This window comes from Watersipora subatra, chromosome 4 (assembly GCF_963576615.1).
Source record: "Watersipora subatra chromosome 4, tzWatSuba1.1, whole genome shotgun sequence".
Lineage (NCBI taxonomy): Eukaryota > Metazoa > Bryozoa > Gymnolaemata > Cheilostomatida > Watersiporidae > Watersipora > Watersipora subatra.
The window spans coordinates 60859314-60871982 of NC_088711.1; the positions used below are offsets into that span (position 1 = coordinate 60859314).

General features: G+C 34.8%; 1 pseudogene; it reads left to right on the top strand.

The window, feature by feature from the left end:
• The first annotated feature begins 870 nt into the window (after window positions 1-870).
• LOC137394431 (regucalcin-like) lies at window positions 871-10654 on the top strand (annotated as a pseudogene).
• Window positions 10655-12669: the final 2015 nt, after the last annotated feature.

Here is a 12669-nt window from a genome sequence, read left to right on the forward strand (position 1 = left end):
TTACTAGCTGTCACTAGTCACTACTAGCTACTCAAAAGGCAATCTCAGTGAGACAAGATTAGTTCGAGTTGAGATATTATCTACATGTACATGTATATTATCTTAGCTATCTTTTATCTTAGTCACTATTAAAGGCAAGTAGTGTACAACATAATCTTATAAAGAGCAATTTCTTTGTAAACTTGCAAGGATGACTCTAATAATAAAACTGCTATTTAGAGAGTAGAACGTAGGCTGCCCTGGTGCAACTTATACATGCTAAATCCTTTCATAAACATGCAACATAGAATGCACAAATAAATCCAAAGTTGCATTCTTATATAGTACTCTGTGAATTTCATGCAGTAGTATTCACAAGCATTGTTCATGCAAATTGCACAAATAGTTCAAGTTTTTCAACCAGGAATTATCTCTCAACTAGCAATAGGGTTGCCAGATGTCCTGTATTTGACAGGATTGTCCTGTTTTTTTGGTCTGTGTCCTGTGTCCTGTATTTGACTCTAACTGTCCTGTATTTGATTTTCAGGTGAGTATTATTTTTTATCTGTTACTATTTTCTATAAATACATGTACATGTATTACATATACAACAACCATTGCAGCTGTATTGGCTATTGAATCAACTGGAATATTATATAATAATAACCGTCAATGATTAATAGATATATAATATAGGTAGGTATCTATGCATATGACAATAGCCAAACAAACAGCTGTAATTAGTGGAGAATTTCCTATCTATCTATTGTGGAGTTGGCAATGGAAAGAAGAGAGATTTTTCTCTCCACCCCACTAATTCAGGAAAGTGACAGCGAATTATGAAATTTTCAGCCACAGCACACAATAAATTTGGTAGCAAGATCAGTCAGCATGTCTAAGGGAAGTTCTTTGACAGCTGAATATCTTCACTATCTGCCGCCAAAAAAATCCAAGCGCTTGACAGTATATAGCAAAACATGGGGAAAGAAATTCATGTGGATAAAACCTGTGAGCAGAGATGATTACAAAGCATGCTGCAGTCTTTGCAACAAAGACTTCTCCATCACATCAGGAGCAGCAGCAGGCCTTAAACAGCATGAAGAAACCAAGTACCATAAGAGAAGTGTAAGCTCAACTAATGATAATCAGCTGTTGTCTACGTTTTTTGCATCTACAGAAAGCTCTCAGCAAAGTCAAATAACTGCTGCTGAACTTACCAAAGTATTTCACACAGTAAAACATAGCTTAAGTTATAATTTATTGGACTGTGATATGAAACTGGATATGATTATATACTCTGGGAGTGTTGTTGCAAAGCAGATATCGCGTGGGCGAACAAAAGCTGAGGCTATTGTCAAGAATGTATTGGCAACATACAGTGTATGTACAGCTGTGCAAAAACCGTGAGATAGGTTGCTACCATTTAGTATTTCGAGATGCTAGTAATAAAAGGAACCAAAAATGTTTCCAGTGATACTGAGATTCTATACACCACATAATGACATTCAATCTGTATTATTGGATTTATATGAAGACCCTAAAGAAGACTCTATAAGCATAGCTATAGCTATTCAGGAATCGCTAGCTAATTTCAACATTGATATGTCGAAGGCTACAGCGTATAGTGCTGTCAATGCATCTGTGAACTATGGAGTGCACTATTCTGTTTACCAACATCTGAAGGTAGAACAACCAAACTTACTAAAAGCTAACTGTTGTGCTCATCCCGTGCACAATTTCTTAAAGAATGCTGCTTCCAAATTGGGTGTGGAGTTAATAGTAATACGGGTCTTCAATCATTTTACTTCTTCAGCAGGCTGAAAACAGCAGCTTGAGGAGTTGAATTTAATGAATTTCTTGATATAGAGTGGTGTGAGCTACTAAGACATGTGCCCACAAGATGGCTGTCATTAAAACCTGCAGTTGAGAAATTACTGAAAGTTTTACCAGCAGTGAAAAGTTATTTTATCTCACTCAGGAATGATTGCCCAACTGCTGTTAAACAGTTACTGGAACTCAAAATGGACATGACTGACAATCCTCAAGCAAAGGAATGCATTGTGGAACTCTATCTGAGCTTCATATCAACTATTACCACTGCATTTGAAAAGGCTGTTCTGCAACTCGAGAAGGACAATGGTACAATAATGGAGCTTTATGGCATTATGAATGGACTGAGAGGCTCCTTGAAAAACAGAATGGAAGACAAATTCTTTGGTAGCACAGTGAGAACAATATTGAGTAAATTTAGCACCAATGAACATTGGATAATCACCACAGATCTTCTTGGATTCCTAGGCAATGGTGTGTATGTATAATGCTGCATACTATGAAAAATGATTACTTCCAAAAATAACAGCCATTTTATTTGACACATTTTGGATCAGTTGAAGTTAGAAAAGGCATAATGGGTCACATACATGCATACAGCATACAATAAAAATAATGCAGATTACAAAATTGTTCGTGTTTTTTAGCTATTGCCTACCTAGAGAAATGGTTTGACTTCACAGAGGACTCTTATTCGTGCAAAGCAACTCAGTTCGCACTGATAGAAGGCATCCCTAGCTACCAATACACGCTTAATTTAAAAAATGATTTCAATCTAAGCCACCTACGTGGATGAAGATGTATTGTACGAGGAGCATAGCGGTATCAGAAGAATTCCCTGGGATAACATCAAGTCCTTAAGCTCCCAGCTGAGAAGTGGAGTTACATCTTGAATAGCCCACCACTATTTCTAGAAACAACTAAGCTTGTATCATGTATACTCTCCATACCAACCAGCAATGAGTGTGCGTATTTTCACTCATGACAGCCAAATGGACAAAAGAAAGAAACAGAGCATCAACTGTACTTATAAAATCAGAGCTGCAAGTGGCACGCAATATGAAAATAGACTGCAAAGCATTTTATGCTGCTGTACTAAAAGATGATGCATTGCTAAAGTAGTGTGGATAATCAACAAAATATTGTGAGACTGAAGAGAAGAAAAGACAATGCATACTAAGTAGGATCTAATATACACTACTGTACAGCATTATATGCATGTATATCATTATTATATTAGTATATATATCATGTCATCATATCATGCATTTACCATATAACTATATACAAGACACTATACGCTATACACTTTCAATTACAGAACCCACTACCCGCCACCATATGTCCTGTATTTTTTGTTCATCCATCTGGCAACCATAACTAGCAAGTTCAGAGATAATTCCAGCAAACTGTTTCTGTTAATAATTCCAGCAAAATATTTTTGCAGAAAAATATCGCTAGCTCCGCCGAATATCCGTTCTCTTAACGGAGAACTCTATATATGTCAAACAATTCATCTGATTTGATTGACTAACTGTTGCTTTTTGTGCTTCTTGTAGGGCATAATTTGGAAGAAATTTCTGTTTGAAATGAATTCATTGTCAATGAAGTAATTTAAATATACTTGCAATCTGTCAAAACAATGAAGATGTTCCATACAATAAAGTCATGTCTCACTACATGGTACTTCATTTATTTGTTAACATTGGTGTGAAACGATGCACCCTTATGGGAGAACCAAACTTTTGGATTTAACCGAAAGAGCTTATATGTATATGTGCGTAATAGAATAAAATTAGAACAGTTAATATTATTTCGTTTCAACTTTAAACATATATAATGTTAGTTGAATAGAAAGTGTATTTTCCATAAGCATGAATGAGGTAGAGAGAGATCATCTTGTGTCAATATGTTAGAAACAATAAATTAATACATTATTGAACATTATTGACTCATCATTGAACGATTAATTATTTTAATAAATTATAAAGCTGAGTTGAGAGATTTAGAGGTACTTGTCACTGCTATGATTGGAACACTATTACCATCTCTGTTCTGCCTTGAAATACCTACAGCTCTTTGAGTATAAACCCTGGCCAATAATTGGCTCATTCTTTTGTCACACCTCAACTGCTTCCTGTCCCTCTCTTCATAGCAATCAGACTCATCCTTTGTTCGTTCTGATTTTATCATGACACAGTCTCTTGACTTTCACCAGGTCAATAAAATGGCTGCAAAAGTAGAGATTTTGGTGAAGCATGCTGCCACGACTATCGGAGAAGGGCCGCACTGGGAAGAAAGCTCTGGAAAGCTGCTCTATGTGGATATTAACAGTCGTACTGTCAATAGATTGCATGTGGAGACAAAAGTGAATGAACAGGTGGAACTAGGTAGGTGACAGCTAACATTTTTCTTTGTTAATTGGTTGGGAAAAGTGTATTTAAGGCTAAAATGTCCAGGTTTTTATACAATGTTCCCACCTATTGGTCACTCCTATTGGTCACTCCTATTGGTCACTCTTATTGGTCACTCTTATTGGTCATTGTTTATTTCATTTATTTGAAATTATCAGAAATTTTATTTATATTACACGTCTGACTTCAAAAGTCTACAAATTATATGATAGGTTGTTACTATGAGACATTAAACCACTAAAAGCCACTAGTTTGTGGACATGTGCTATGCAGTTGAAGGTTACATTTTTTTATGTCTCAGATCTCAAACAAATCAAGATTTTAATAAAATATTTGAGACTTGTTTGCTTTTGGTGCCAGACAAAATTTTAAACATGAACACTCTCGATATTGTCTTCATTTCTACAACTTTTACCCAAAAGTCTGAGCATTGAGGCTAGGGTGCAAACTGTTCCAGATGCAGAAATACATTCTTCGCCCTATCTTTCTATTATTAGTGTATTCAGCCTAGCCCTTTCTATTAATAAAGTATTCAGCCTAGCTCGCTTTCTCTATTAATAGAGTATTCAGCCTAGCTCTCTCTATTAATTGAGTATTCAGCCTGGCTCTCTCTATTAATTGAGTATTCAGCCTACCACTCTCTATTAATAGAGTATTCAGCCTAGCTCTCTCTATTAAAAGAGTATTTAGCCTAGCTCGCTCTATTAATAGAATATTTATAATAAATTAATTATAACATATACATTATTTACTTTGCTGATAGTTTACGATGTAAAACAATTGGAAAATGCTTGAAAAAGTGATTCTCTGGTCCGTGGAGCAAATTACAGTTATTCCCATTATTTGTAATAGAAAAAAATTCTTTTAAAATTAAACAAATTTCATTTGAACGGTTTGTTGGAATGGTTGTGGTAAAAGATTGAAGTTGGTTTGTACCCTGTTAACTGTTATGCAAATACATTAACCTTTAATCCTGGCACATTAAAAATCATAAGTTTTTCAGTTCTTTTAAAAAATTGGTTTTCTATTGAAAATCAAAGTCATCACTTTTACAGTATAGATTTTATATGAGTTTACAGATAGAAAACTTCAATCAAAAAATTCTTCAGTGTTAAAATCATTTCAACACCGAGATAAAAAACAGCTGAATACGCCAATTATTTCTGACTAAAATGTTAGCAAATATTCAACCATTTGTCACGCTTTTAAATAGCGTATTTAGTAAACCTGATTAGAATTGCTCAGAATGTCGTTAAGTCCATTATGACATTTTGACTAGAGTTAAAGAGACATGATTACATTGTTAGATCAGTATGTGCTATATGATACCACTATATGTAATGATATGGTTATATTTACTATATGAGGCCACTATATGTAATGATATGATTATATCCATTTCTATTACAGATGGCACTGCTTCCTTCATTGTACCCAACAATGGTGGAGGATACATTGTCAGCTCTCAGAGAAAAATCTGCCATCTTGATTGGGACTCCAAAAACTTGACCACAATCGCTGAAGTGCCCGTGATTGGTGAAAATGACCGGTTTAATGATGGCAAATGTGATCACCAGGGACGACTTTGGGCTGGTAAGTGTAGCCTTGTATCACCCCTGTAACGAACCAGTATTCCTAAGGTCTTTAAAGCTATAAATATAAGATTTTGGACTAATCTATTATATAAACGGCAAAAGATCTACTAAATAAACGGCAAAAAATCTGTCTGTACTTTGTGTGTGTGTATGTGTGTGTTAGTCCACCTTATAGAGCGGTCTTTCATTTTTCCGATTCAGTCGTACGAAGCGAACTGAATTATTATGAGTAGTAAATAAATTATAGAGTAGTTTTTCCTTTTTTCGATTCGGTCGTACGGTGAAAATTTGTAAACAATCAATTTTAGCATAGGTGCCGTTTAGACCGCCTATTGTTAAACTGAAACAGTCATGTTTTGATAAAAGAAATTTTGATGGGAGATATTGTGAAAAAATGTCGGCAGTGTTCTTCTTTTCATTGGAACAGAGGTCAACAGCTTTATAAGAAAAGAGGAGCTACGAACAAACATTTAATGGCCGATGTACAAAACAGAGAAGAAGTTCTCAGAGACTATAATATTTGGTGGTATGTAGGTCAATGTTGGGGCAAGATTTTTTGGTTGGAGTTGGCAATTGGCTCTGGATGAGTAGTCAATCATTGGAGTAAATCCTATTCTGTACTTTTAAAAACAGCAAAGAAAAAAACATCATCATTTCAGTATTAGTCTTACTTGGCAGCTATTCCTCGAATCATTTACCTGTTTAGATAATTTTACTGACATCTCATTGGTCGTCATCTATGCCGAAATAGATTGTTTATAAATTTCACCTGGTCGTACGAAGCCAACGGAAGGTCAAGTGAACGTTTGTCTTTTCCGGTCACCGGGACAATTGTTTTCGCTTCGAAAATTACCTACTAAATTTCTGCTTCAAAAAGGTAAGTAGGCCTACTTATCACTCAGTGTTGTATTGTCGATGAATTGCCACATCTCCACTACTTAAAAACATTGCATTTACCACTGTTGGTGATAGTAAACATGTTCATTACCTTCCTCGGCTGAGTTACTTTTATTTTTTTCAACTGCAAGTACTACAGCTACTAGAGAACTTGCACGGGTATTGCTACTGCTATACTGCCTACTAAATTTCTACCTCAAAAAGGTAAGTACTTTTCATCCTATGTTGTATTGTCTATGAATTGCCACATCTCCACTACTTTAAAACGTTGCATTTGCTACTGTTGGTGATAGTAAAAATATTTATTTCATTCCACAGCTGAGTTACCTTTATTTTTTCCAGGTACGAGTACTACAGCTACTACAGAACTTGCACCGGTACTGCTACTGCGTTTTACCTACTAAATTTCTACTTCAAAAAGGTAAGTACTTCTCACTCAATGTTGTATTGTCTATGAATCGCCACATTTCTACTACCTAAAAACGTTGCATTTGCCACTGTTGATGATAGTAAACATGTTCATTTCCTTCCGCAGCTGAGTTACCTTTATTTTTTTCCAACTACGAGTACTGTAACTTACTATTAAAAAACTTGCATGGGTACTCTGAGCGTTAGGATAGGCAACGGTGAGAAGAAAGAGAGCAGCTGGTATCAACTTACTGTCACCCTGCTTTAGCTATGGCCAGCTGTACGTTGCCTGTTAGAAAAAAGGCACAAGCCGAAAACTGTTTGTTCATACACTCTACAGAAAAACAAAAAATGTTGTCTATCCGCAAGTGTTGTGTTGAATTAACAGGGTGTTATTGTTTTGTCATGCTTGCATTGAATTAACATTTTGTTATTGTTATGTCATGCTTTGCTCTTCAGGTACTGATATACCTACATATTATCCACATGCAGCATTTTGTAACATATTTTTCAGTAGGCCTATATATTTTTTTTCATACATTCGTTTTCCTTATTGTATCTCATAAAAAGGCTATCGTGTTTTATTATTGTAATATGCTAATGCTGTATCTGCCTTGACATCATACTGTCTGTGCTGTTATACTGTACATATAAACTTTATCAACACAACCACATTACTGCTGCATTGTTTGTATATACCATGTGAAAGCGCAGGCTATAGACGAAGAACTGGTGAGCCATGATTAGTGTTTTAAGCATGTAGAAGTCTCCATTCAATAAATGCTGGCAATAGCAAAATATTTTGTAGAATCTCTTAAAAGATGCGAAGTTTTTCAATACTGCCAGTTTGAACAACTTCAGTTTGCCTATCAATGTCAATTCCATTATCAGTTTACTGTACAAAATAGGACAACTCCAATTTGAGTGGTTTGAGACTGATGTATTGTAGACTAGCTGTAAAACACATTGCAGATTTGCATTTTTTTCCCCAACATTATTGACATGTATGACTGCATATGTGTATGCATAGTCTGATAAGGCCAACAATTCCAGTTGACTGCATATTTGGAGTTTTTTGCAGTATGAAAGACAACTCTCAATAAACCTCTTGCTGTACGTGAATCTGTTCCCGTAGACGAGTCATGCAGCTAGTAATCTATTTGTTGATGTGGTAGCAGGAATAGATTAAAAGTATATCTACAGGTACAATGGGATATGAAAGTACTCCAGGAGTATTTGAGTCAAGTGTCGGTCGTCTCTTTAAAATCGAAAAAGGGAATCTAAGTTGGCAGAGGAAAAACCAGCAGATATATCTAATGGTCTAGCTTGGACCGCTGACGACACTGTTATGTACTATATCGACAGCATTCCTCGACATGTTTATGCATATGATTTTGACCCTAGCAATGGAAGTATTGGTACGTACATCTTTAACATTGTCTTCAGGTCCTGCTGTGATAAGCTGATAAACTCTAGCCAACGAAAAATATCAGATAATGCAGTATTTGTGGATAGCACAGTGTGATTTTGAGATGTCTACCCATATTCTTTTGTTCATCACAGCTGAGTAAACTGGTGTCTTGCTTCCTTTGCTTGATGTATGAAGACAAGTTGTAAGGAGACAATTCCAATGGGATTTGTGCTTTGTAATTAGTTTTATTCATCCTCAGCATTATTCGTAGTGTGTAGGAAAAAGTTGTGAATGGCGAATAGTAGTTTCAAATTACAAGTTTCAGTAGGAGTTGTTTACTGCTGTTATTGTGTAAAGACAACTCTCTTTTCAATTGAAACCATGGCTTTTTAGTTTCAAGAAAATTTATTACTATACATTAATAAACATACAACTTTCATAAAATTGTCAGGGTTCTGGTCATGGCTTAAATTTATTAATTTTGGTTGAATAGTCACACTAGTATACTTCGATTACTGTAGCTAATAAACGAGTTGCTATCGACTATGCCAAGTGGACAACTGAAGAATCAAGCTTTCCAGATGGCATGTGTATAGACCAGGAGGGGAAGCTTTGGGTTGCCGGTTTTGGTAACAACACAGTGATGCAATTTGACCCTGTTACAGGTAATATTTTGTTTTTGCTACTATAATTTGGTTTACAATCACTACATTTTTTTTTTGATAAAAATGAAAATAGTTAAAAGCAGGATTTAAAATCTTGAAAAACGTATCTAAAAAAGAAAATAATTACAGTAAACACCCTTACAATGTAAATATTCTGTTTCAGGAGTGTTTATGTTATAGGGATTTAACGTCATACAAACGGTAAAACACATGAAAATTGCCTAATGTGTTCCAAGATATTTCCAAACATACCCTTTTAGCTCTTCAAAGAACAAAAAACTCTAACACTAACACCTGCATCAATCGATCTTCTGTAAGTGTTTCTGAATAACTGCACGGCTACTGGTTCTCCCTGCTTTATCGACACACCTGATGATCTTTCATAGCGAACTAGACTACCAGAGTACTTATATATATACTGTATATACATATATATATATATATATATATATACAACAGATATATACTTTGTCTTCCCTGCGATGGGCAGCAAGTCAAAAAAATATATTTTAAGGCTAACTACGAGATTCTCGTTATTCAAATCAAATTTGAGAATTTGCACTGACTTTACACTTTATATTATGCAGAATATTTTATGCAGTGCGTAGCAAAAACTTTGCATGAATTTTTATATCATGTGAAATTTACGTTATAAAGAGTATACATTATAAGAGCATCTACTGTATAACCAAAAAATGAAGCCAAAAATCCAGTTTAATATTATTAGAAATACATTTTGGGGGTTTGCTAAAAGCTTTGTTGAAATAATGTAAAAACAGAGGCTTATACAAGTTTTGTCAACTGTTTATGACTATATAGCAAAGTGATGAGTGACCATCTGTCATTTTCTATTGCAAGCTCGTGCGCTAGCCCAACCTCCGCTTATGATTTACTATCTTCTAGGTCGGAAGATAACAGAAGTTAAATTCCCAGCCAAGAAGATTACCTCATGCTGTTTTGGAGGCAAGAATTATGCTGAATTGTTTGTGACTTGTGCTAATATAGGATATGCTTCTCCCGAAGAAATGGCTGAACTGGATCCTCTAGCAGGCTCCATATTCAGAGTGACAGGACTTAAAAGCAAAGGACTTCCCGCAGACAACTACTGTCCCTAAATGTTCCACTAACCATAACTGATCGATAACAATGTGTATTTGCAGCTAAGGTACGGATGGAGTCACCTATTTTTGCACATATTCTGAGAACATATAAGGAGTTCTATTTACGATGGCATAGATTACAACTGATGTAATCAAATAACACCGTAAGGCTTTAGATTTTAAAGGAAAAGTGAGAAAGAAGGTGGAAGAATATAGGTCACGGTTTAAAAACATTTATAAAAAGAACTTGAACGCCTATATGACTTGATGTACATGTGTACATCACTTTATAATCATGCATTCAAGATCTGGTTGAGTGATCTATGATAACTCTATGATAACATTTATGATAGCCTTAGGCCCTTTTCATTAAAAAAATGCTGTTTAAACTACAGAATTTGTTATTGAAGGTTTAGAAAGCCCCGATGTGATTCTTTGGAATATAATGTAACGATAGTTTTAGTTACTGGTCTTCTTCATATGCTTTTTCATTACAAATATTTTCTAGTGCTGTCAATAGATTAGCTGTAAAAATAATAATTAGGTGCAAAACATTCGTGCAACCAGAGTACAGCTTAACAAAAGGTCTATACAAAATTTGACCACTTCTAAAAAAATTGGATTGATCACTTTCTGAAAAATGCAACTGATGTTCAAGAGGTTGCAAGATAAATAAAAGAATAACAGAAGGATCAGCTAGTAAGAATAATTATGGACTCTCAACATATCAAACATACATAAGAAACTTGGAAACAATTAGTACCAGTTCTACAATGTTGCTTCTGAAAGTTTCCTGAACACACAAAATGAGGCCGCGCTAATATTTACTCTACAACTCTATAAACATATTAAAATAAAAATCAGTATGGTCACAACAAAACAATGTTAACTTGAGTGACTAGGTATAGTCTTATGTTTATGTTGTTTTAAATGAAAAATCATTGAAGACAAAATCTTTTTAGCAGTTGTGTTGTCAATGGGTAACATTTCACCTGTTGATTGAGAGTCTATTGTGGTTTAAATGGCAATGACTATTATGGAAGTGACCATCATGGAAATGACCACTATGGAAGTGACCATTATGGAAGTATACCAAACATGACTGTAGAAAGTAGAGTGCTGACTCTTCTACAAGTTTAAAATTTAACTAGCAGCAAGTCTGACAAGGCTAGGTATTGTCTCCTTTTCAATCGGAGAGCTTACAAATGGTTATTCAAAAGCTGGTTCTCGAAACCAGACAGAGTTTTAAACCAAATATTTTAATGACCTGCTGGAAGGGACAGAGCATATGTGGGGAAGTTTGGATAAAATCAGCTAAAGATGTGAGAACTTATAGCATTAATGCAGACTACCAGACACACAGACACAATGACACACAGACGCACAGACACACAGACACGATGACATAGTGGCATGTATTAATATAGATAAGAATATTTCAAACTTGGTGTTTTTTTGCAGCAGTTTTATTTATATGGACTGTTGTTTTGCCAAAAGTTTTGACCTTTTTTTATGAGATTATCCAAATTATATTTTTTTAATATTTTTATATATTACAACTCATAAAATTCTTCTCAAAAAAATAACTAAACAGTCATTTTAGTTCCAAATTGTAATAATCAATAAACAACTCAATATCCTGCAACTGTTTATCACGTGTCTAGAAGTGATGGATAGACTTGCGTTAGGTTCTGTGAAGATGATGTTTTCTGGTGTAATCTAGGAATCTAGCTATTATCACTTTTAACCAGAACTAATATACAAGATATACAACTAATTGTACAAAAGAGAAGTTAATCCTTTACTTCGGCCGTTACAAACAATATCGTATAGGAATCTGTCGATGTCCTTTGCCTTCCACAAGACTATAAAATAATAACACTGTGTGTTAAGTGGCAATGAGATATGTATATAATAAATAAATACAAATACATGCAAGCAAGGAGCATACACGCAGAGAGCGTGTTCGCTACGACTCTGACTTTTGAACAATTTCTTTTTCAATTCCAAGACTGATTCCACCAAACAAGGTTTTCAAATCCAATAGCATAAATTATTTGACTCTCGTTCAACTTTGCTATACATTTCTGGAGTTATCATTTCTACGACTGCAAATCTCAAACTTCTAAATATAAAAAAGTGAAAGCATTAATGGTTATGAATGTTGGGCATGTACTGCTTTTCAATATTGACAGTCAATATGCAAAATGTTTGCCGAAAATCTGAGAGCAAAGTTCAAAAGTGAGGAGATAAATCCTGAAAGAAATCTTTTGCAAATCCGTTTTTGTATACCTTCATTGTTACACACTTAAAAGTTAGAACTATCGAAAATTTAGTGCTGAAAACAGGCAGAAAAGATGAGCTAATAGT